The sequence below is a fragment of the Orcinus orca genome, chromosome 12, assembly GCF_937001465.1.
Source record: "Orcinus orca chromosome 12, mOrcOrc1.1, whole genome shotgun sequence".
Classification (NCBI taxonomy): domain Eukaryota; kingdom Metazoa; phylum Chordata; class Mammalia; order Artiodactyla; family Delphinidae; genus Orcinus; species Orcinus orca.
In genome coordinates this window covers 58,360,079-58,386,556 of record NC_064570.1, presented here as the reverse complement: position 1 = coordinate 58,386,556, position 26,478 = coordinate 58,360,079, and the positions used below count along the sequence as shown (strand labels likewise).

At 39.1% G+C, this 26,478-nt stretch overlaps 1 long non-coding RNA gene across 1 annotated transcript in view; it reads left to right on the top strand.

The window, feature by feature from the left end:
- The window catches only part of LOC125960607 (uncharacterized), a 315,000-nt gene that overhangs the window by 119,692 nt on the left and 168,830 nt on the right, over positions 1–26,478 (top strand). The gene's annotated exons all lie outside the window — the stretch shown is intronic.

Below are 26,478 nucleotides of genomic sequence, written 5' to 3'. Positions count from 1 at the left end.
GTGGAAACTTGCCTTGGAATCTGGAGATCCAGGTTGGATACACCTCAAAGTAGCTGAGGCAAGGGACAGTGCAGCAACATGGAGAGAGAGAAAGTATGAGGCAGAAGAATTCACCAAAGAGTGATAAATAAGAGTAGGGACATAGCTAAGGACAAAGCTGAAGAGGAAACTAAGGACAATGGCAAGAGACATATGGGGAGCGGGTGGGAGAAAAAAGTGAGCAAAGTGCACCAATCCATGACTGGGGTAAGGCCCCTCGGGCTGGGAAAAGATGGAAAATTCTAAAATTTATAAATTCTGGTAATGTACAAAAGACGTGGTACACATAAATTAAGAATGTAGAACTATAAATGTTACACTGTTAGTGTTTTTCTAGACATTTTAAAGTACTAAGTAACAAATATACTCCTTCTCATCTTATAAAAGCAGTAGATTTAAACTCATTTTTATTTTTCTTTAGCATTTTTTAGTTATCAATGTTGTGGTAAAAATAAAAAGTTATAAATGCTTACTGGATAATAAAATGTCATCAGCAATACACATATTAAGGAAAGTTATTTTAAATGAAAACATACAAAAATTTAAAATTAGTTTAAAATGAAGATCTAGGGCAAGAAATCCATTTTAGAGATTATATAGTAATTTAACGGAAACCATTGGAAAAATATGTATCTTTTGCATCTAGAAAGGAATGTTCTATGTCAAATACTTTAGAGTAAAATAGGTGTAATTTTTGCCTTGTTCATATATGTCCTACATCATTATACTGTAGAATTGTTTCAAGGCAGATTTCAGTTTTGTGGAATATTATAAATCAATTTTGGTGAAAAGAGTATTGATATCTGTGTTAGGAAAGGAAAGTCTATGCTATGATAACAAACAACCCCGAAATCTCAGTGACACAAGGTTCATTTCTTCTTCATATTACACATCCAACGTATTTCAACAGCAGGGTCTGCTCTATGTAGTCACTTAGCCAGACTGACAAGGGCGTAACGATACCAGATGAAAATAACTCCTCCTTGGTCACTGGCAAGGAAAGTGGAAGAGAGAGAAACAGCTCACCAGCAATTAAATCCTTCCTCCCAGTGGAAACACTAGTCACAATGACCCTGCTTAACTGCAAGAGAGCTGAGAAGTGTCTTGTTTCTGGAGGAGAACAAGATATCGGTGGGTGCTGATAATGTCTCCCACAGTGGCTTTTGTCATTTCTTATTGCTAAACATCCTAATAGCTCTTCATCCAAGATCCTAGCTCTACAGCAGGGTAGGGAAAGAACAGAGGAATTTCAGACAGGACCTGAGCCCCAGGCTTGTCTTTCCCACAACTAGTTGGTTATGCAAATTTGCATGGGTTAGTTCAACTCTCTGGATTTTGGTTGCTATAGCTACAAAGTAAGAAGGCTGGACTACATCTCTAAGATTCTATAGGACTAAAATTTTGTGAATCTATTTCATACTTTCACATCAAATAAAATAATTACTAACCTAGTCATAAAAATATTTTCAGAAGTCATTTACTTCATAAAAACTTAACTGAGACCTAATTTATTGTTTGGTCTCCATTTTATGTGTATTACATATATATATATATATATATATATATATATATGTATATGTTTGCAGACTTCATTTTTTTGTTCCAACATCTATGGATATCTTTTGACTCCTTACTTTGGCAGACGTCATTAATACTTTTACGCTTCCCTTCAGCTTTCCTTTGTTCTTCAACTCTTACCTTTGCTGGTAATACTTACATTGCATTCTGATGTCATAATTAGGTCTTTTGCATTATAGGTTGATTTTTAAAGTTGGAACTTTGACTATGAACTATACTTTGACTATGACTATGAACTCAAGTCATTGGAAAGCTCAGGTAGTAAACTACAATTACATTTGCTTTCACATACAGCTTATTTCTGTCCTGGAATTCCTCATCATTTTTCTTTCTAGCCACTAATAGCCTCTAGCATTTTCTTCATTTTTCTGATTCTCCGTTTCATTGGGTGTTCTACCCATTTTCACTTTACGCAGAAACCACCCTCCCAGTACACTTGCTTCTTCATTTCTCACCTAGACTGATTGCTCCCCGGGCATGCCACTTTGCCCTCATCCCAGAATCCCCCTTCACTGCTTTCCTGGGTTGGTTCTGCTGTTCCTGCATCCCATGATTTCTTGTTCTTGGTTACATCCTCATTTTGCTGGTGTTCATCTTCAAGTATCTCCCTGGTAAAGTGGGTTTGGGAGGTACCCCATTCACTCTACTCTTCAGGATAAACCTATGTACCTCTGCTGCAGATGGTGTCGGTAACCCAGTAACCCACCACATCACTCCACAATTCTACTGCTACAGCTACCTTCCAACTGTGGGGATCTGCACTCTGGCCCTGAGAACTCTTTCTCCTGGAACACTGAAAATATAGAGAAAGTTATGCTGCCCTCGACCAGTAATCTGCAAATGTATGAAATGCTGAGATATCAACACCTGCTGTTTGCACACCTATGCAGTCACTTTCAGGACTGTTGTATCAATATCCCAGCTTCCTCAGCCCTTGGATGCAATAACTCTGAGACGAGTGCTTTGTCCCTCTTCCCAGAGTTTCCCTGTGTGATTCAGTTGAAAACCCAAACTAAGTCAAGAACTAGCAGTTTTGAGTTCCTATTTTGTGATATATTCTACATTATTTAATCCCCACAACAACTCTCTGAAAAAGATTATTGTAGAGATTAGAATAACATAGCACATTATTTAATTACAGATGTGGAAATGGAGATCAGCAGGTCAAGGGCATGCTCACTCCTTCCACCTGAAGTTCTGTCCCCTGTGCCATGTGGCCCTGATCATAGAGGACGGAAGGTGAGCACCTCCTCGCAGCCTCCACTTATCGCTGAAGAAATTTCTGAGCCCCTAATCCACGCAAACACTAAAAATCTTTTTGCTTTCGCCACTTCAAATTCTTTGTGGAAAGACTCATTATTCACAAATAAATATATTTCTTCTATACCTATTGCTTAATTTTCAATAATCCAGCCGTGATTTCCTTCAAGCCCTTGGTTTATAAGCCAGGGTTTATTTTCATGGCTGATTAATTGTTCTGATTCGTCCTCCAAGCAGGAAATCCAATATCCCTTCGGGGAACCCTAAAGATGCAGATGACCGTGAATTCAAGGAAGCCTATTCACCACAGAAATCAATGGAGAAAGGAGGCAATGTTAATGTAGACAACAGTTCTACCAGCTTCTAAATGCAAGTGCTCAGACAGAGGGAGTGGAGGGAGGGGAGGGGATAACAGAGAATGTATTCAGAATACCGAGCTGCAGTTTCATCACTCTAAAAGCCAGCTTTAACAACTCCCTTCCCAATGTGGAAATTTAAATCTTCCTTTTTGTGAATTTTGACTGGTCTATAGCGCTGAAGGAAAACATCACCCCTCTCAGAGATTACCTCTTGGACTGAATGTGTGTCCAGGGGCAGAGGAGGCTTGATTTCACAGAAACCACAGCACAACCACAGCACGAGCATCATTCGAATAATTTCAAGACCATGGAAGTTTTTTAAAAAACTGTAGAAATGTGAATATTATGCTAATTTCTGTAACAGGTAGCTTATCTGAGTGCAGATATCACTTTTAAGATGATCATAAAGTTTTCTCATGGGTTTTTAATAGAACAGTTATTTTGTTTGTTTTGTTTTGTTTTGTTTTTTCGGTACGCGGGCCTCTCACTGTTGTGGCCTCTCCCGTTGCAGAGCACAGACTCCAGACGCGCAGGCCCAGCGGCCATGGCTCACGGGCCCAGCCGCTCTGCGGCACGTGGGATCTTCCCGGACCAGGGCACGAACCCGTGTCCCCTGCATCGGCAGGTGAACTCTCTACCACTGCGCCACCAGGGAAGCCCTAGAACAGTTTTTTTAATCCAACAATTATAACACTCCCTTAGCCACGACTTAATTATCCTGTTGGTCAATTCTTTACAGATACTGAGATAATAGTGCCTCCCTTCTACCTCCTTCTGACTGTCCTATGGAGCCCATCATAAAGGAGTGGGAAGTAGTGCAGGTTGTTCAAGGTCATTACCTCAAGGAAGAGGGACTTTGCTGAGTAACTGGTTGTCTCTCTCCTCTCCCATGCCTGACTCAGCACCAAGGACCATATCTTCAGAGAAGATCATCTTTTCTTTATCCTCCACAAGCTCCATTCAGGCTGTGAAACAGCTGCCTGAAGTCAGAGGACTTACACTTAGTTTATGAATCAGAAAAATTTACATCTACACTTTGAAACATTAGCCAACAACAATTACCGTTCTCTTTGGTGCCCAGCTCTGTGCTAGACCGTAGATGGACTACAAAACGGCTATTCCCACTTATATTTCAACAGTATATTACATATACATGGCTTCAGAATAGTGTCTGCCAGTACCGAGAAGCTGATGGGAAGGGACAGGATATAGAAGTTGACAGTGTCTAGTTCCACCTACATCAAATGTTGTTACTTAGCTTTATTTGTCTCTTTAATTCACACAATCACACTATAAAGCAATTTTTTTTACATTGGAAACTACTATCAAGAATCAACTTAATATTGGGCACTGCAAATCCAGGACACCTCAAGGAGTAGCCTTTCCTCCCTCATACAACACACACACACACACACACGCTCCAGAACTGCCTGCAAATGAGACACAGTCACCAAAAGAAAAGCACTTTATGTGCTACATAAAGTAATGTATGTACAGCATTAGCATATACCTGGGAAAAAGCAGAAATGTAATAGTTGCTTGTGCCCTTGGGGGATATCTGTTGTTTCCACCAGCCAGCTTCCATACTCCAAACTGACCTTGGGCACATCCTAACTCTACTCTCAACCCACGTATTTGGGCAGGATTAACCCCACTGCCAGTTCCAAGGATAGGTCCTGTTTGGCCAAAACCAATTAGCACATCTCATTCCTCTCAAAGTGACTGGAGACAGGCATGTGACCTAATCTGAACCAATGTGACCTTTTCAGGGATTTGGGGGACATATACAAGGATTCTTCCCAGATGGACTTGAACTGTGAAGCATGTAGGATAGAATTGCTACTGTCATCTTTACTCCACATGAATTCTAAGAAGGAAAGCAAAGCCAATAGATACAAAGAAACCAGGTCCTGATCACCTTCACTCAGCCATGATTAGAAAGCAGTATTCCTGGACCATTTTGTTACATGAGCCAATAAAACAGTTTCTCAGTTTAATCCACGTTAGACTCAATTCTCTGTCACTTGTAATCAAGAGTCCTAAATGAGATGGTGTATATGTCCTCTCTTCTTCTTCCATGAATTCAACAAACTTGTGTAAACCTGACATTGGTGTGACTGCTGCACAACATCCAAATTCCCAATATCATTCATCTTAGCGGCACTTGATACCTGTATGGGCATGGTGACAGGCGTAATTATTCATATTGGCTGTGCCTTTCGACTCCATAATCTCCTTTCTAAGATATTAAATAAATATCACCTCTGTCTCTAAGTACATGGAATTATTTCAAAAATGCAGACAAGGACTTGTGTAAGGAAACAAAGGTGAGTGCAGGGCTGACCCCTTCAAGTCTAAAACCTAGAATTTTAGAGACATATGACAAGAGTCTACTAAAATCAATAAACTTGGCATAAAAATTAATTCACATAAATTCTGAGAACATGTGACTTCAGAGTTACCTGCCAGATTTTAACAAGCTCATGAAGAGTTTTCTATTCAAGTATGCACTGCCCCCTTCCAAGGTGAAACTACCCTGAACAACCGCTGCCACTGTCCCAAATATTTGGGCTTCAAAAGCTAGTGGCACGTTTATTTGAGTACTTTTAACTGTAGAAAATCTTTATTCTTAAAGAGAGGACTTGATTTTTGGAAATAAAATTTATTCAGTGCTGAATCTTGAAAAGAAGAAGGCTGAAAGGCCAGCAAACGTATTGCAAACACATGTTCTTACAGAAACTTCTAAAGATGGCTTCTTAGAAAATAGTGCTTGGGTAAACATTTAAAATCTTATATGCTCTTAAAAAAAAAATACCATTCTCATTACTTTTGGTCTAGTCCATTGAACTTAAGATTTTTCCCCTTCAAGATATCAAGTTACAAAATAACAACATTATGCAGAATTTGGCCTATAATCAAAGCTATTTATATTTTTAGTCCTCTGGTCCTGCATATTTTAAGAATAATTTGAGAGTAAATTTAATAAAGCAGTTTCACTAACAATTCCAATTTGTGATTATCCATTAAACAAAGAAATATCACTCATGGTATATTCTTCCTGAATATTCAGATGATATGAGAACTAAGCCTAAAATATGAATTTTGAAGAAATATTTCTAAAAATAGACTAATTGGAGTAAAACACAAACATTTACACATTAATGCCATGCATCCTGATGGAAAAGAACATTTTAAAATTTACACCAGTCTGAAGAAGTTTAATGAGCTGCTATTAATATAAATAAGGTTTCATTTCTTAGTGAAAGAAAGCATGTCTTGCAGAAGAAAAGTCAGATTTGTTTCAAATTGTTTTATGCTACTTATCAATACACCCATCAGGGTCAGCCCTACATGGAAACTGGCATCTCCAAGACAAGACGCAAATTTCTAGCTCTGATTCGATGGCTGCATTAGAGAAGGATAAGGCAAGTAAGATTATTTCTCAGCAATCTTCCCTGATTTTTTCATATAATAACAGCTGTACTATGAACTTGACTTCACATACAAAAGTAGAATGGCAATTACACTTAAAATTAATTCATTTAAAAGTTTAAATATCATATTATAGACATGCACTATCTGCAATTCAGAATGGATTTAAACAGGTAACAGATATTACTACCCATCTTTGGACACATAGAATAGCAACATTACTGAAAGTGCCTCCCAGACAAGTATGGACCACCTGCTCCTTTATCTTAAGGAAGAGAAGAAGTCATGATACAGGCTCCGCTAATGCAGTGATTCCTGGATAGTCATTCTTTATTATCAAAGCCAAAATTAGGTTCCCATTGTTTCCTTTGTGAGGTAGCTGATAACTGTTGTCCTAAGCCTGATACTGCACAAGTCCAGCTCTGTTGGGTGAACGTTCAAAAGGCAGTAGCAGCAGCAACATTCCAGGAACAGGCTCAACTTCCACAGCTCACGCAGAGCACATCCTCTAAGCAGACACACATTGTTCAGCCTGACGCTGCCCAAGGTCAAGCAAGGATATTGGGTAGCACACATCCACCAGTGGAGAGTTATCAAGCTAATTTCTTTGCCTTGTTGATATATTTTTTATTGAAGTATAGTTGATTTATAATGTGTTATTTTCAGATATACAGAAAAGTGATTCAGTTATATACACATACACATATATGTGTAACTGTTTTTGCCTGAACTTCATATAAATAGTCATGAATAGACCCTCTTTTGTGTCTGGCTTCTTTTGCTCAGTGTTATTATGGGAGGTTCATTAATGTTACATGTGCAAAAGTAGTTCATTCTTTTTCATCTTTACATAGTATTAGATTTTATGTGTATGCCACAATTTATCTACTTATAAAGCAACCTAATTTTATTTAAAAAAATTAAGTGAACTTTTATTAAACAAGTTTCATGTCCTTTTAGACTCTAATTCTCTATTTTGTTTGCCTATGTTTTAATCTACGCTAGTTGTCGCTTTTTGTGCAGTGGTGAAATATATTGTTTGAAAATGAATTTGGGTGAAGAATTGGTTGAAAGTGAATGACATCAGAGGTAAAAGATAATTTTCCTGTCTCCTAACTGACTTGTCCACTACTTGGAAAAAAGGTCTATTTACATACGTATAGGATTCAAGGTTTAAGATCTTGACCATAAACTCAATGTGTAATCTAGTTCTACCTCTTTGCCCAGCATCATTCTCATCTATAAAATTAGTGTAATGAAATTGTGTTACTGTCAAACAACAATAGTAATAGGTGTTAAATATACAGATTAAATTAAGTGGTAAAACAAGAAAAATTTAATTCATGTGACATGAAGACTTGCTAAGTATTTCAAATATCACCTCATTTATTCACCTAATTAATAGTCATTGAAAACCTACTCTGCCCGTTGCTATAGGGAGTGGGGACAATGTATACATAATGCTGAGTGCTTAGCATATTCTATACTCAGATATTACACAAATCATCTCATTTAATCCTCACCTATGAAATTGATGCTACTATTAAACACTTTTTACAAGTGAGGCACAGAGAGATAAAGAAATTTGTTCAAGATCTCATGGCCGGCTATGAAATTAGTAATGTGCTGTAAAAATGATTTGCAGATGGAATCAGTTTAATAATATAAAGCTAGAATTATAATTTAAAATGTTGCTATGATCATTGGAGACGTACACAAAATATGTATAAGGACACGTGTTGCAGTGCAATATCAAAAAAAAACTTTGGGGCTTCCCTGGTGGCGCAGTGGTTGAGAGTCCGCCTGCCGATGCAGGGGACACGGGTTCGTGCCCCGGTCCGGGAGGATCCCACATGCCGCGGAGCGGCTGGGACCGTGAGCCATGGCCGCTGAGCCTGCGCGTCCGGAGCCTGTGCTCCGCAACGGGAGAGGTCACAACAGTGAGAGGCCCGCGTACCGCCAAAAAAAAAAAACAAACAAACTTTGGAAATTACCCAAATTAAATAAATTATGGTTGATCCACACGATGGAAGAATTGAAGCCACTGACAATCTTATAAAAAATATCTAACAGCATGGGGAAATGGTTATGATGTGTTCTTAAGTGGAAAAAATAAAACAGGCTATAAAAGAAAGTATGTACAACATACTACTGATTCTGTTAAAGTCGTGTTAGTATGTGTGTGTTTATGGGCGTGTAGAGGCATTTGTTGCTTTAGACTACAGTATCCATCCCCCATTCTTCTTGATAACAATTCTCCAACTTTCATCTGGTGTCCATGCTTTTCCTACACAGCCTATGTGCTCAGAGAGAGTTGCTCCTGGGGTCACTCAGCTCCTGGGGTGATTCTTGTCTGACCTGAGCAAATCCCCACTTCCACAACTGGATCAGGGATGGGCACAGAATTCAGGCCCATGAGACACCGGATTTTTCTGGGAGGAAAGGAAAACAGTGTCCTGGCTCTTCAGAGAAAGCAACTACGAGAGCCATCCTGCCTTTCTCTGGTTAGTACAGTGTAAGAGCAGGACATCGGAACCACTACAGGCCGTTTCTGCCCTCACAAGAGAACCAGGCTGAGGCCAAAGCTAGGGCAAAGAGGAGGCAAAGCTGCGAGGACCGCTGACTGAGAAGTAGGGTCAGAGTCATGCTGGATGAAACCACCTACAGCCAGAGAGAGCCCCTGGCCTGCTCAGTTCCACAAACCAACAAATTCTCTCTTCTGCTTAAACCAGTTGGGGTGAGTGTTGTGACAACTTAGAGTTTTAATTGATCACATTTTGTATACAAAGATTGGGAATGCCTGGGATTTTCTTTTTATGCTTTTCTCTATTTTGCATATTCTCTACAATATTTTATCATCAGTAAGAAAAATAAATATTATTTTAAGTAGTCCATTCGAATGCCCCACATGAAATATATTTCTTGATTATTTATATCAGGCAGTACACTGAGCTCACCAAGGAATTGAAAAATCAGTCTTTTTTGCAGAATCTGAATATTTGAGATAATAATAATAGCACACATTGGTATACGAGCTTATTGCTTTTCAAGCACTTTCCCACTTGGTAATCTAAACAAGTCTATGAATTAGGTTAAGAGCATGTCGATGAGACCCCTATGAGACCACAAAAGCCCATTTCCTTTTCCTTCTTGGCACAAGGATACACACCATTTCCCAGCCTCCCTGGGAGGGCTCCTCCCTGGGATCCTGCCTGGCAGTGGAGTGAGCCCATGACCAAGCTCAGCCTCATGGGCTGTGAGCCGAGTAATGTGTGCTGGTCTAGGGCCAATCCAGAAAAACCTCCCACGAATGATCTTTCTCTCTTTCCATGTCTGCTGATCAGGTGCAAGGGATCTTAACCTGAGCTTCAAGAAGAGAACTTCAAGGCCCTAGAATTAGTTAAAGCCACAAGATGGAAGGTTCTTGGATCCTTAATTAACTAAGTAGAAGGCCCGCTGCTAACCAGAAACATCTTTATTTGTATTTGCAAGAGGAAGAAATAAGATTTTACCTTACTAAACTGCATTGGTCACAGTTCTGCAGAGAAACAGAAACAGTAGGATACTTGTGTGTATCTATACAGAAATAGAGATAGAGATAGAGAGAGAGATTGAGATAAACATAGAGATAGAGATAGATAGGATAGAAATAGAGATAGAAATAGAGAGAGATAGAGATTTACTTGAAGAAATTGGCTCACGCAACTGTGGAAGCTGGCAAGTCAAAATCTGCAGGGTAGGCCAGCAGGCTGGAAATGTAGGGAAGAGTTGGTGAAGTTTTGAGTCTGAAGGCCCTTTGCTGGCAGAATTCCCTCCTTCTCCTCCAGGGAGGACAATGTTTTTTCTATTCAGGCCTTCAACTGATTGGGTGAGGCCCACCCACATTCTGGAGAGTATTCTGCTTTCCTCAAAGTCTGCTGATTTAAATGTTAATCTCATCTAAGAAAATACCTTCACAGAAATATCTAGAATAACTTTTGACCAAATATGTGGATATCAGGGCTTAGCCAAATTGACATAAAATGAATCATCACATAAGGAAATGGTCAACAGTTGTTGGGATTGAGTCTAACTTTTGCTGAGGAATTTGGTTTGGGGCTCTTTTGATGAATCTCATTAGATGTCCAGTATCACAGTCACTTTTTTAGTCATGGATGTGTTCAGTCCTCTCAATGTCCTGGAACGTGGCAAGAGCTGGCTTCTTACCCTTCTATCTCTACTGGATATATAAGCTCTCCACTTTAGAGGAGTTTTCCTGGACTTCATCCAGGAAAACTGCTCTCAGTTCACTTTTCTCCAAAATAGGATATTAAGGAGAATTGGTTTTGGTTTTCTTTTCTTTCTCTTTTTTTTTTTTTTTTTTCCGGTCACCTTCCTTCTTTGACCTGTTTCCTAAAAACTGAGAGTAAAGTAAGGAGAAACACCTCTCTGCACCACTATCTTCTATTTCTTTTCTTTCACCACCACTTTTTAAAGTTTATTAATAAAAAGCATACCCTTTTCCTTACTTGACTGCTGTTGGGAATTTGGGGTCAGATGTTTTACAGTGTTTTTAAGCTTTGGAAGGAGGGATATTCTGTGATCCTTCTCTACTCTGCCATCTTTATTCCTAGAATCCTGTTTCTATTCAAAAGGAAACTCTTCTATGAAAATATGTTTAAAGAAAAGTTGTCCCAAATTGCAAAGTAGACTCACAGTCTAATCTAAAATAAAAGCTAGGTCAGAAGATAATCAAATTTAGAGCCAGCAGCCATACACAAAGTTTTTCTAAGCCGTTGCACAAATTCTGAAATTTTTCTCATTAAAAAATGTTTTTCTTTCAATATATATCCTTGATGGCTACATTAAACCATTTCTTTTACTACACAATGATGCAACTGTTATATAGAAAGCTAAATGCAATTTGATCAAAATTATTTACCATATGGGATTTAGATAAGTTTCAAAAGAGCCATGTATTTGCTAGAAAGTCATCCATTATATTGAAAGTCAAATGAAAATAATGTTACTTTCACATAAGACAGTCATGGCCCTTACCTCACCTGCTTGTGCCGATCATTGCTCTGTGCCTTATATTAACTGCTCCCTGTAACAGCAGAAGGATGGGCCTGATGACCTCTCAAGGTCATCTCAAGCCTTTTGATTATATGAATTGTGTGCTGAAAATTACATGCTAAAATACCTACACAAAAGCTATGTCATTTTCTTCCTACAACTGTCATCTTTAATGTTACTTTAGGTTTTATATTTAAAATGTATACCCATGTTTGCTTGTTGCTAAAATGGTTTAAAAACTGTTAAAGACCATTCTCAACTTTCAACAGCAATAGAGCCAGATTTCATACAAGGTTAAACAAAACTGACTATGAATGTCGCATTTTGTATATGTGGTTAGAGCTCTCAGTTTCTTTGATTTTTGATTTAATGTAAGCCAAAGAGACTAAGATATCCATATTGCAACAATTAAAAAAAATGTTTATGTTTGTATCTTTTCATTTTTTTAAGAAACTAACACCATAACCCACAAAGTAAAAACCACTATAGTTTAATTTATTAAAGTAGATTTAATGATGCAAATTAAAGTTGCTATAATTAAGCTTTTACAGCATTTACGACTTTATCTGCATTAGGTAGTCACCATAATTTTGAAAGTAAATATTTCACCAACTGACACTTATTGAGTGATAACTTTGCTAATTTGGGGGCATCAAAACTGACAAACAGGGCTTCCCTGGTGGCGCAGTGGTTGAGAGTCCACCTGCCGATGCAGGGCACACGGGTTCGTGCCCCGGTCTGGGAGGATCCCACATGCCACGGAACGGCTGGGCCCATGAGCCATGGCCGCTGAGCCTGCGCGTCCGGAGCCTGTGCTCCGCAACGGGAGAGGCCACAGCAGTGAGAGGCCCGCGTACCGAAAAAAACAAAAACAAAAACTGACAAACAAGATCGATATATTTGACATGCCTATTTTAGAAATTCATTACTTTTAAGCACCTACAATTTTGTGTCCAAAACTCTAGATTTATGAAGGAAGCTAAACTAAACCTTTAGAAGGCTTTCCCCTGAACACTGAGACTTCCTTTTTATTCTTATTTTTTGTAGAAGGAACACTTAACAGGATATCTATCCTCTTAAAAAATTGTTCAGTGTACAATATATTATTGTTGATTATATGTACAATGTTGTACAGATTTATAGAGCTTATTCATTTTGCTTGACTGAAACCTTATGTTCATTGATTAGTAACTCCTCCTTTTCCTGTCCCTCCAGCCCCTGGCAACCACTATTCCACTCTTTGGTTCAATGAGTTTGACTCTTTTAGATACCTCATGTATAAGTGGAGTCATGTATTTTTTGGTTTTCTGTGACTTATTTCACTTAACGAAATGTCCTCAAGATTTGCACATTGTCCCATCATGTGGAATTTCCTTCTTTTTTAAGGCTGAATAGGAAGTATTCCATTGTACTGAGATATCACCTTACACCAGTCAAGATGGCTATTTTTGTGAAAACGAAAGACAAGAAGTGTTGGCAAGGATGTGGGGGAAAAGGAAACCCTTGTGCACCATTGGTGGGAATGCAAAATGGTGCAGCCACTATGGAAAACAGTATTGAGGTTCCTTGAAAAACTAAAAATAAAACTACCGTATGATCCAGCCATCCCACTTTTGGGTATTTATCCACAAGAATTGATATCTGGATCTTAAAGGGATAATAGCACCCTTATGTTCATTGCAGCACTATTCACAATAGCCAAGATATAGAAACAACCTAAATGTCTATCAGCAGAGACCTTCTTTTGATACAGATTTCTTTTCTTTGTTAGACCTTAGGTTACCTTTGATAAAACACTGAGTAGACACACTCTGTCTTTACTATCCAAAAAGTCAGTCTCTCTCCATCTCTCTCTCTCTGTCAAAAAATTTCCTTGAGTATGACCTCAGCATCTTTGGTACTTTCCTCTCTCTGTCTCTCCTTTGGGAAGACAGATCCCAGTTTCCAAAATGCAATCTTCACCTATCCCTGCAATCCTCATGGCAAAAAGCTAACTGAGACTCTCAATGACACACATTATCTATCACCAACTGCCTTTTTATGTCTGGGAAATATTCAGCTAAAAGCCCTTTTTAGCTAAGTTTTGTTTTAGTCTGTTTTTATTTTCTCCCTTTAGCAGTCTTTTACTGCTAATAATTTATTAGGTCTCTTTTAATCTTACTTCCTCTAATACATTATTCTTTATATCCTTTATCTTGTTTCAACTATAATTCGTAAATTGGTTGTTGGCTAATTCACTCAGGCATTGTCATGACTTTTAGAGAATAATGTATTGCCATGTCCTATTTTTCTTCCGTCAGGTCCTCGCCTATTCTAAGCAATTTCTGAATTCCATCAAAGCCGGCCGTTCCAAAGGTCACTTGTTCCTGCTCTATCTTGGTTCACTTTCATTTTCACCCTGATCCCAAACACAATGAGATTGGGATCACTGTTTCCAAGATTCCTCTGAACCATTCTGCCTCAGTCAGACCCATGCATCACACACAATACCCGGGCTGGTATTGTTACTCCTCCTTACTGCCCATCGCACGCCATGAATGGGAAGCAATCCTGTATCAGAGCTATGAGCATGTGGCCTGCCTTATCTGGTCTGCTTCCTAAAATGCAGTCTATTCACAAGAAATTTAATTCTGCTGGCCACTGCTGGCCCCTTGGACATTTGCATACTTTTTTTCAATAGTGCAGTAATTTCTTTATTTCAGTGCTTTTTCTAATTGTGTGATTTATTAAGGGTTCCAGTAAACAATTTTACTAAAACTTTCCAGTAAAATTGTACAGTTTTGGAGTTGAAGAGAACTATTTCCTCTGTCAGATGCAATATTATATATGAATCATTTTGCATTATTTCATATTCTATAAATAGATAATATTAAAGATGTTTTCAATCAATATCAAAAAATGTAAGATATAAAATAGCTTCCTCTAATTTTTCACCAGAGGTAAGATTTTCTAGATCCCTAAGTTGATGAAAAGAACCTTTAACTTTTAATTTAGAAGAGAAGAAACAAAATGAATGTACACCAGTAAGTATGGTTGAAAAGGTCTTAGCTACCTCCAGTTCATGGATATAATGTTGTCATTAAAAGAATGAGTTAGATATATACCAATTGATTTGAGAAATATTCATGAAGTTTTGTCAAGCAAGAAAAACAAGATATAGTCAAATATATGACTCTGCTATTTGTATAACAGTGGCAAAAATCTTTATATGTACATCTAAATATTTTCTAAAACAAGTAATGATGATATATATATTACATGTACATATATTTTCGATTATTTTAAAAGTTTGAGGAAGCACAGAAAAATACAGCAGATTATTAACATGGGGTCCATTAGGTAAAAGAAGACGGTTTATAGTGGAAAAGAAATATGAGAGGAGGAAGGAAAGATAAGAAAAAATTTTTAAATAATAATTTAAAGCCCTGTATTAATAGATTGCATGTGATATGATCCCGTTTGTATAAAATGATGTTAAGTGTCTGTATGTATAATAAAGAGATGCATGAAAGGATGGCCACTAAAACATCAATGCTACTCCCCACTGCATCCAGGGAGGTAGGATTTAAATTGATTTTTATTTTCTTGCTTATGGTTGTTTTATATTGCTTGGTTTTGTTTTGGTTTTTTCTTTTTCAGTAAGTATGCGTCAGGTAAATTATTGAGAGGATAAAATAAAGCCGTTTCCATTGTGGATGAAAAAGAAGAAACATATGGAGGAGTTTTCTGTAATCATGGGGATTCGTTTTTGGCTCTGATCCCCTCCCGAGAAGCTGGATCCAGCCTAGAGAGGAACAAAGATGTGACCCCAAAAGCTTTGTGGGGCTCTGACCGATGCTGGGCAGCAGAAGAGCTTCAGGAACTGTCCTGAACTTAACTTTTGGCAAAACCTACCACTACTGACACATCCCCCTAAGTGAACATATTAATGCAAAGGGACTGAATTCATCTTTCTCAAGTATAGGAGGGGGAATCACCTCCAACATACTCAGCACAGGAGTCGGACTGCTGCCAGGGTTCTATCCTGTTCCCACCACTAAAGACTTTTTCAGGTCCTTCGCATATAAAGCAGGCATAATATTACCTAGTGTAAAGGGTAGCTGTGAGAATTAAACGTCAAAGTACAGCCCTTACAATCTCGTCTCATCGTAGGTGGCTGGTGTGTTAGCTCATGTGCATGTGTGCTTGCCGTTTCAGAGACAGTAATAAAAACTTAATTTGAAACATTTTCTTCAGTCGTTATTATTTATTTAATTAATCCTTCTTATTCAATTATTCACAACTTACAAATCCATGTTGGAGGAGGATGAGACTTTGAAATTACCTTAGATATTTAAATTTTGAGACCAAAGCTTGGAATGTATGAGTTATTCAACAAATACTGAGTCTTACAATATCTAGTTGCTGCTACCTCCAGGATCAGGCTATGTGGACATAACAAAACTTGGCCTTTCTTCATATCTCCAGCAAGTGAGTCTCAACTCCCAATCTATATTTAATCCAAGCCTATGCATCAGTTTACTATGTTGAAAGCATGTTCTATCCCTATCTCAAGTCTCTTTAGATTAAAAAGAAGAAATGCCAAATGAGAAGAGAAAGGCAGTGTGAAAATAATGTCCTCCAAGTTGATGTAAGAGTAGATATTGATCACTATCCCCTAGGAACCATAGAGGTGGCATTTTCTCCACAGAGGAAACTATGCAAAAAGTCTCAATGCATTTGAGGGTGCCTAAGCCATTTGGACTCAGGAGATAAGTTGCAGAGTGTCAGCTGTTTTCTTGGTCCACCATTTTTCATAGATGGTCCGTCTTAAGCTTCCCCTTAGCCTGCAGAAGTTTTCTATACTCTAAGACAATTCCCTATCTTGAAATCCAGTTTAAGCTTCTTAGCTGGTACCCATTTCCCTCCCACCCATTCACAGAAAGGTGAAGGTACTTAATATCACTACATTTGTAGTTGGAAGGGTTTTGCCCTACTTTCTATAGGCACCATTATTCACAAACTCCAGAGTAATTATCTGCCACCCTGGTAGGCAGTAGGTTACTTAGTGATATGGTACGGTGGTGGGCACTTCTACGGTGGGAAATGCACTAAACTAACCCATTCTGGCTTTTCTTCTCTCCTCATTCAGGACACATCTGATTGTTCATTTAAAACAGCAATCCTCAAACTTTGTGGTCTCAGAGTATCTGTGCACTCTTAAAATTCATAAACAACCACTAAGAGCTTTTAGTTATGAGGGTTGCATTTATTGACGTTTACTGCATTACAAATTAAAACTGATAAATTTAAAGATTATTTATTTTAAAATAACAGTAATAAATTCATTATACGTTAACATACATAACATTCTATGAAAGAATATATTTGCCAAACAAAATTATAGCGAGAAGAGCACCACTGCTTTACACGTTTGCAAAACTCCTTAATGTCTGACTTAAGAAAGGTAAATGAATTCTCATATCACTCTTTGGCAATACCATGTGTATGTAGCCTCTGGAAAATTCCATTCTACAATCTCGAGAGAAAGAGAGTGAAAATGCAGGTAATGTCTGACTATTATTACGAAAATAGTCTTGACCTTAGGGAAGCTGGGACCACACTTTGAGAACCACCGATTTCAGGAGAAAGAACTGGGCATGCGTGGCTTGGCCCCTCGATCCTCGTCTCTGTCCTGCCTGCGGTTCTCCTGTGCAGCCTGGGACGGAGAGGCGGACTGTCCCAGTGTGGGCTTGGTTTTGAGAAGTCCTTCATTGGCGGCACACCTCACCTGTGCTTTCCAACGTCTCCATCAGGAGTAAAGATGGAGTTTTCATCTTCATCCGCCTGATTCCTTTGCTTTTCTCTCAGCTACTTATGAACGTGGTGGGAATGGGAGCTCAAACACCAGGAACACGGAACACTTTCACACCCGCGTGGGCCTCAGACCGCTGCTAAGGACGGAAAGTTCAAACTGACGTGGCAATCCACTAACCAGAAAGTAGGAGGCATCTTTGATCATTTTCAGGTTACATTAGACATTCACAGCAGTGAGGAGCAGGTCTTCTGGAAATCAACTTAAAATGTCACCACGTAGACGACCCGGTGGTTTCTGCTCTCGCAAATGAGAGGATCAAAACAAGTTGGGAGAAAAGAGAAACTCTGGGATAATCGATGAACCTCCTAGGGTTTGCTGTCAAGGTCCAGAACCATTTTTTTTTCTCCCACTTTTGCAGCATACCCAGAGCAGGGTGCTAGTTTGGTTCTGATTATCTCCAACCCTCGTAAAGGAAAAATGGAGAAAAAAGGGACTCCGTTAAAGCTGCCAGTGCAGCAGCACATGGGCAAAACTGCTCTATTAGTGCCCTTGGGAGTGGCGCCAGGAAAGAGTCTAGTTGAGTCATCTTAAGCTGCAAGTACTAAAGTCAACTACACCTATACCATTTCTAGGGCAGCGTTTCTGATTTATTGCATTTGAGTCTGCCTATTCCAAATGAGCCAGGAGAAGCCTGTTTTTCCATTTCTATGGCTTCATTTCTAAACAGTAGACCAACTCCTCCCCAATCCGGTTATTCAGTAGACCAACTCCTCTCCAATCCAGTTATTCACTAGGCACCAGCATTCGTGAGCCCCACCCACGACCACTGATGTTCTAAAATGGTGCTTCTGCGTGATGCTTTGCTGTCTTAAGACCCTTTCTCAGAGGAGATATCACCTTTCATAAGAAATACGGTGCATCCCACAAACACCAGCCCCACGTAGTGTTGGGACACCACCCAATCCTGTTAACCCTTGCCCTGCCTAAGTCCCACAGTGTACCCAGTACAGCTTCAGGGCACCAGATACTCTTTCTTTAAAGCTTTCCACTTGTCTGGGAATGAAGTTGCAACTTCAGGATGACTGTCTAAAAGTGAAAGGTAAAAGTCTTCCCTAATGCATCTCTTTTTCAGTTGTCATGGCACTAAAATGTTGCTGAATCAGAGATATTTTACATAGTTTGTGAAAATGAAGCTCTCCCAATGCAAGCCTTCTCCCTCAGGCAAAGACAGATCTCAGCATCAGAATATAGTAGTTCTGCTGGTGATTCATCCTCAACTAAGCCTATGAATAGACAATTAAACTTGGGTAGTTTATCAGAAAGAAATGGAACTTGACTCATCAATACATCTCACAGTGCTTCCAGAAACAGGGCTGGGTTGTATCCTCAATAATAAATTGGTAACAGTTCTAAACAACATTGGCTTTCATTTCAGAGGTAGAGAAAATGGCTTAACTTTGCTTTGCGTGTCTGACCTGAACTAATGTTCTTATCCTCAGGCTGTGCTAGTTCCTTGATTATCTGATAGTCACACTCATCAAATGTAAATGTGAGGGCCTTTCTCTCTCTTTGATTTCAAAAGGTGGCTTCTTCTGGAAGCCTGTACCAGGTTTTGAGGACCTATATCTCCACAACCCCACCTGGGGGAGCTCCAGAGACAAGGAGCTGATTATACCTAATTATGTACTTTGGAGGAAGGCATGTGTTCATGCCATGCTGGACAGCACAATACAAAAACAATTTTCATCCATCTTCTTCACTTCTGTCCTGAAAGTCAGTCCTTTGTCCAACTGTAAAGAATGCCATGTCACCCCCAGTATGTATGTACATATTTATTTAATGAACATATATGGCAGTTACCACGTGCAGGCACTATTGAACACTTCTACAAATAACAGATCCTTTAATCCTCATAGTAACCTAGTGACGTAGGTGCAAGTATGATTCCCATAACAGAGATGCTGAATCAGTCCCAATGGCTATGCAGAGACTCAAACTTAGGTGTCAGCTCCAGTGCCTGTGTGCTCTGGGGTCTAGCCCTGCCCTTAGTCTGAAGGATCCTGCTCTGGAGTATTTCATATAAATCTCCTGGATAAACAACTGCACTGATCTCTCTACCACCCTAACCTTTCCTTTTGTAAACTAGACACTGCTCCCTCGTCAGCCCATATGTGGCTCTAATATCTTCCCCAGAATGTCTCTCCTTCCTGCTTCCAAATATTCCTTTAACCTAAGATAAACGCGAATGGCCATCAGCACACAAGACCTTAAACCACTAAAGCACTTGTGATTGTACCATCTAAGTCTTCTACAGATTTTCCCACGGGTGGGATTATTTAAACTGGTGAGATATTCTGAAGGAATCAGGTAGACTGGGCAACTTCACATTTTCAGTTTCAATATCCTGTTGAAGCACTTGACAGCCATTCATGTAATGGAACCATGGTTGACAAAAATGAGGGCTGTTATGATTCTTCGCGTGTTTCTTCTTCGGCTTTTTAAAGGGCTCTCCCTTTGTTGGTTTAAAGTTTCTGACCCACCCTGCTGGGTCTCAGCACTGAGTTGGGATCCCAGACATCTGCTTTATCTGGTCAACCCTCAATCCAAGTAAACTTTGAAAGTACATCAATGGCTACTGAAAGAAACTTCCACCCCCTATTACAACCTGACACTAGCATCCGTATGTGGAAACACAATTCTGTTTCTTTGAGAAAGACCCAGTGAATTTGTGTTGACAAGATGCCAAGTGGCCCACTCAGCCATTCTTCTCCAAGGGTCACCTCATCTTTTCACCCTGTCTCCCACCTCCCCTCCATCTGCTGAGTCTAATCTAACAATCTAAGAACTTCAAAAGTATCTGAGGACTTTTTAGAAGAACATCTTTATTTAGGCACACCAATCCAGGCTGGGGGGAACAAAAGCGAGTTTATTACCTAAGAGATGAGTTGAAATCCAGGTCTGAGATAGCTGACCATTTATGATTCATCAATAGCCTAGCGCTTCTGTGACATATGAGAGTTGCGTGCATTTGGCATGAAAAGTGTTAACAAGCTCCTTATAGAAACACAGATGTAGAGAACAAATGTATGGATACCAAGGGGGGGAAGCAGTGCAGGGGGAGGGGGTTGGGATGAACTGGGAGATTGGGGTTGACATATATATATATATATATATATATATATATATGTATAAAATAGATAACTAATAAGAACCTGTTGTATAAAAAAATAAAATAAAACAAATCAAGTTAAAAAAATAAAAAATTTAAATTTAAAAAAAAGTGTTAACAAGCTCCTAGACAAGATACTGATGAAATTTATACTTCTATAACTGCTTCAAATCTTTTATTTTTTTAAGTTAACTAATTTAGCCGTCAAACCTAAAATATTCATTTTGTGATTCATATATGTACTGATCCCCAGCACACAGGCTACTTTAATTTTCTATGTGAATTTCATCATTTATGTTTTCCTCCTCCCTGTTGCAGGCAGGATTGCGACAGCTGTCCAGGGGCCCCAATTAAACACCTAAACTGGTCCATGCTATACCCATTAAAACATTTAAAAATCATCGCCTGAAAACAGCCTTCACCAAACAGCTACTGAACACATTCTCATCCTCCCCCTTACCAGCTGTAAAAACCAACTCACACAGGCCACCAAGTTAAGAACCTTCTACTCTAGTAAGTGGAGAAGAAAGGACAAGCGGATCCCAGTTATTTGGGGGTCCCACTTCTTTGTTAAAGAAAAAACCCTACATCTTTCAGATAAGCATGTTCTCTGAAGAGATGTTTCTCCTTGGATGCCAGCATATCCATCCATCCCTCCACTGGGCATATGGGTGGTCCTGAGGCAAAGGTGGTCCCTCCCAGATTTTCCAACCTGCACTCACCAGTCAGGGGGCACCGGCCACTGGGCACGTCTCTCAGGGCCTCAGACACACTCATGGCGTTCAGAGATGGTTGCTCAGAGGTGATTCTGTTTTAGAGCTTATAGCAGCTTTCATGTTTGAACTCTTTGTGGCTATGCCTTTTCTGGCTTCGGCAGTACCAGCTTGTACCTTTTGATAAAGCTTTTCCAGAATCATGAATTTCTTCTACCTACTCTACACAATTTTTAAAAATCAAATAAATGCTTCCTGGCAAACTTCCAGGAAATACTAAAAGGTCATTTCACCCCAAAACAAAATAATCCTATAAGGAATGTGAAGTCTTACTGTGTTTTCCAATAAGACCTGATGAAGGACGCTTGCTGCAGACAAATCTCAAAAAAAACATTATACAGTCAGTGATCAGGAGAAGTCAGAAATGGCAGACAGCTTGCTATAATCATAATTAAGACCATTCTTCAAAATCCCATGGTTCCTTTTCTGCAAAACCGGGGGAAAGTTATTCCAATCTTCCCAGATGAAACTACCTCCATTTTCTCAAAAGGTAATTTTGAGTTGGGTTGCCAGACAGGTTTTGTTGGGTGGGTTGGCTAGGTTTTTTTGTTTGTAGAAAGTTTTTAATACTCCAAGACACTCAATTTTGTGAGCTGATGCTCCTTGGTAGGAATACTTTGCAGGAATGAGTCGGGGTTCTGATATTCTGGTACTGATACTCTAGGCGAGTTGGGACAAGATTGGTAAGAAGATATTGGTGGCTGAGGTGGGCAGGATTGGTGCGTGATTGTGTCCTTTGGGTGATTGATTAGATTCTAGTGGTTTATTGATCTGGACTATATTTGTTGGATGAGTTGTGATAAATGGATTATGCAAATTATGTCTTTGACAGTCCTTTAACTTTAGAGACTATTCCCAAATTTTAGCCACAAAGCGTTGCTTTCTACAGTTTCCTTCCTCTTTTCCTTCTTCTCTCTCTCTCTCTCTCATGCCCTTTAGCTAAATGATATCCAGAAAGTACATGGATATTTATGAGTCCTTTCTTAAGACAATTTTGCATTTATTTCAAAAATTTTACATACAAGGAGAGATGTTGATTTATTTAAATTAGTGAAAGAAAATTCTGCAGAGTACCCACATCAACTACAATCCCAATTACTTTTTTCCTTCTGTCATCACAATCATTTGAAAATTATAGAAGTCTCAGCACCAAAGTTTGCAAACTCAAGGACTAGAGTATTTTCAAGAATACATGCTTTAAAAATAGAAACAAACATTCCTTTAAGCCACCTCATTTTACAGATACTACAGATGGTCCAAATATATTATTCAGAATTATTATTTTATGATAATAAGAAACACATATTGTGCCACAATGCTATCCCTGATAAGTTACCTTCTAATAATAAGAAATTGCTTTATAGGTAAAAATGTTTAGAATTGGTTCTGCTGAACCTGCCACAGGACACAAATTCTGTTCTTCCCCCATAGACCTGCACTGTTCAATATGGTAACCATGCATGCCTATTTAAATTTAATTTAAATTAAATCAAAATTTCAGTTCTTTAGCTGCATCAGCCACATTTCAAGTGCTCAAAAGCCACATGTGGTTAGTGGCTACCTTTTGGACAGGACAGATTGTAAAGTGTTTCCACTCTTGCAGAAAATTCTACTGGACCACACTGCCTTAGCTTAGACTGTGAATTCTTTTACATCAGGGACCATGGATATTCTTCAATAGAGATAAAGCAATTTTATAAGAATATAGCATTTAGATCTAAAGCAGTCCAAGTCCGACTTGTTCATATCACTTTGCAGTTACAAATTGCTTAACTTTTTTTTTTTTTTTTTTTTTTTTGCGGTATGTGGGCCTCTCACTGTTGTGGCCTCTCCCGTTGCGGAGCACAGGCTCCGGAAGCGCAGACTCAGCGGCCATGGCTCACGGGCCCAGCCGCTCCGAGGCATGTGGGATCTTCCCGGACTGGGGCACGAACCCATGTCCCCTGCATCAGCAGGCAGACTCTCAACCACTGCGCCACCAGGGAAGCCTTGCTTAACATTTTGATTTAACAGTTACCTAACCATAATTTCTGTCTCCCAACTAAGCTTGGAAACATTGTAAGCACAGAGATTACATATCGAAAACATTTATTTCTCTTCATTGCCTCCCAGGTTAATACTAAGTACAAGACATTTTTTTTAATCTCTTGAATTAAATCAAAATGTAACATAACCTATCTACTTACTTTTTTAAAATTTTTATTGGAGTATAGTTAATTTACAATGTTGTGTTAGTTTCAGGTGTACAGCAAAGTGAATCAGTTATACATATACATAAATCCACTCTTTTTTAGATTCTTTTCCCATATTGGCCATTACAGAGTATTGAGTAGAATTCCCTATGCTATAAAGTAGGTCCTTATTAGTTATCTATTTTATATTTAGTATCTACAAAACAGAACTAGAGTTACAGATGTAGAAAACAAATTTATGGTTACCAGGTGGTAAGGGGGGTGCAGATAAACTGGGAGATTGGAATCGACATATACACCTACTTACTTATCATAATGTTGTGCCTTGTAGGTGCTCAATAAATTCTCGCTGATTCGCTAGTCTGAGAGAAAAGTCTCAATCTAGGTAGAATCTTATGATCCCTCCAGATTAATTATGTGCTCAAATCTAAAGCAGTAACCCTTACAGAAGGGGCACTGGTTGCTTGGTGAGGCAAAGGAGTGACAGCAGGTGCTGTCTGCCAGTAGGCAGATTTCGCTTTGCTCTTGCCGGGAACAAAGTCCCAGGGAAGACACTCCAAAACCCCAGTCTCATGATTCAGAAGACTGAGTCCTCATTTGAGGACCCCATTTAGCTTACTCTTAATTGTGCAGTCCAACGCCCCCCCCCCAAAATCTTCAGTTTTATCTCAGGCCTGATACTGATCATCAGTTTTCTAACTCTGGCAAATATTCTAAAAGTATTGCTTCATTCCACAAACGGGTATTAAAAAATCTCTTTTATACAAGGTATTGTGATTGACAGGGGAGACCAAACAGGATAGGGAAGGCAGATAGCAAACAAGTAGCAAACAAATACATCATTTACACCTTGAGAGCCTACAGTGGAACAGAACAGAGTGATCTGATGGAGGGTTATGGGAATGAGGGTGAAGACCTTAGATTCGATGAACAAGAAGGACATCTTGAGAAGGACACATGCACGTTGAGACCAGGAGGACGAGAAGCGCTAGCCCCACAAAGAGCCAGGCGGAAGAAACATGTGCAAAGGCACTGAGATGGCAAAGATGGTGGTTTGACCACAGACCAGGGAGGCTCAAGAGAGCTCAGTGTGACTCAAGAGAACATGGAGGAAAGTAGCAGGAGGCAAGGGGAGAAGTGACCGTATTACATCCCATATGGCCATATGGTGCATGACCTTACCATTCATGACAATCAACTGGGACTTTATTTTAAGTGGTTTGAAAAGCCCCTGAACTGTTTAGATACAGAGATAGGGTGAGTGAGTGAGTGAGTGAATGAGTGAGTAAGTGAATGATCCCACTTAAGCCTCCGGAACAAGAGTTTTTAAAATGGAAGGAATCATATGTTGTTTATTAGGTGTTTGTTTTCCATAAATAAATACTACTTTTCCTCTCTGTTCATTTCTCCTCTTTCCTTTGGATGATGAGGGTGATATGTTTGACTGAAACTTTAGAACTGCCTCAAAGATAGCTGTACTTTCACTTCTTAAGGACAGCAACAGCAGTAACTGGAAGCCTTCCCTGACCCCTTCAGGCAGAAGCAGGTCTTCCCTCCTCGGTGCTCTGCACGGCTCAGCACACTGCTTTACGTAACAGTCATCACTTTGAATTCTTAAGTATTTTTCCAGACTGAGCACAACGAATGCATCTCTAACCACACTTCCTAGCACCATGCCCAACATGCAGCAGGCCCTCACGAAAAACTTTCTGAACGAGTGAAAGAATGGAAAGTGGAAGATGTAGGTCTTCTTAAGTAAATGCAGACTCAGAACCAAGTTTCTATGCTAATTAGTACTAAAAGAAGATTAATTTACTGTCTCTGTAATCAGCTCCTCTGACCTGATTATCTATTGGAGTCCTGAGGTTCTCTGCAAATATTACTATTTATGCAGCATGTAAATGAAGACAACTCTTAGAACACTGAGAGGTTTGAATTCCCATTCTGTAATACAGGTCTTCAAATTCATTCCAAGTATCCTTTTGTAAATAATAGCCTGAGAAACGCCAATGGTCCCATCAAGCAATTCTTACTCTGTGTCAAGGCTAATACCTTGTACGTGGAGAAGCCGATGGTATCAGAATCCATTTCCTAAGACTCTCTTCTTTCTTTTCCACCACAATCTCTGGATCAGTGGTTCTCAAAAGGTGGCTCTCAACTAGCGGCAGGAGCCTCGGATGGGACTATGTTATAAATGCAAATTCTCAGGTCCCACTCCAGACCTACTGAATCAAAAACTGGGGGACAAGGGATGGAGATTGAAGGGAAGGGGAGGAAATGAGGGCCAGCAGTGTTTCAACAAGTCCTCCCACAGTGATTCTAACGCACACTTAAGTTTGAGAAATGCTGCTCTAGATAATTCATTTTAAAACAAATTAATAATCAAAAAACTGATTCAAGCTATATACAACTTACTTTAAGTAGTAAAAAATTGTCTGCTTAAACTGAAGTTAAAATACAACCTGAAATTTTGGACATATTCATTACCAGTTCATTATTTTGTTACCTTGTCATACTAAATACTGTTTGTGCAAGCATGTAAAACTTTTTGCTTTATATAATACTATTAAGCAGTGTGTCCCAACTTTCCAATTACTGTTAAGCTCGAATGAAGTAACTGTGATAAATTAAAAATTGTACTTACAGTTAGTCTGATCCCATCAACATTAATATCAACTTCAGGGCATACGGCTTGATCATCACACTTATAAGGGCAAAAGAATGTAGTAGAAGTTATACTACAGAGTCCATTCCAGGAGGAGATGTTTATTAGATAAATAATGAAATAAAGGGAGAAAGGTAATGCAATTTTCCGTAAATATGA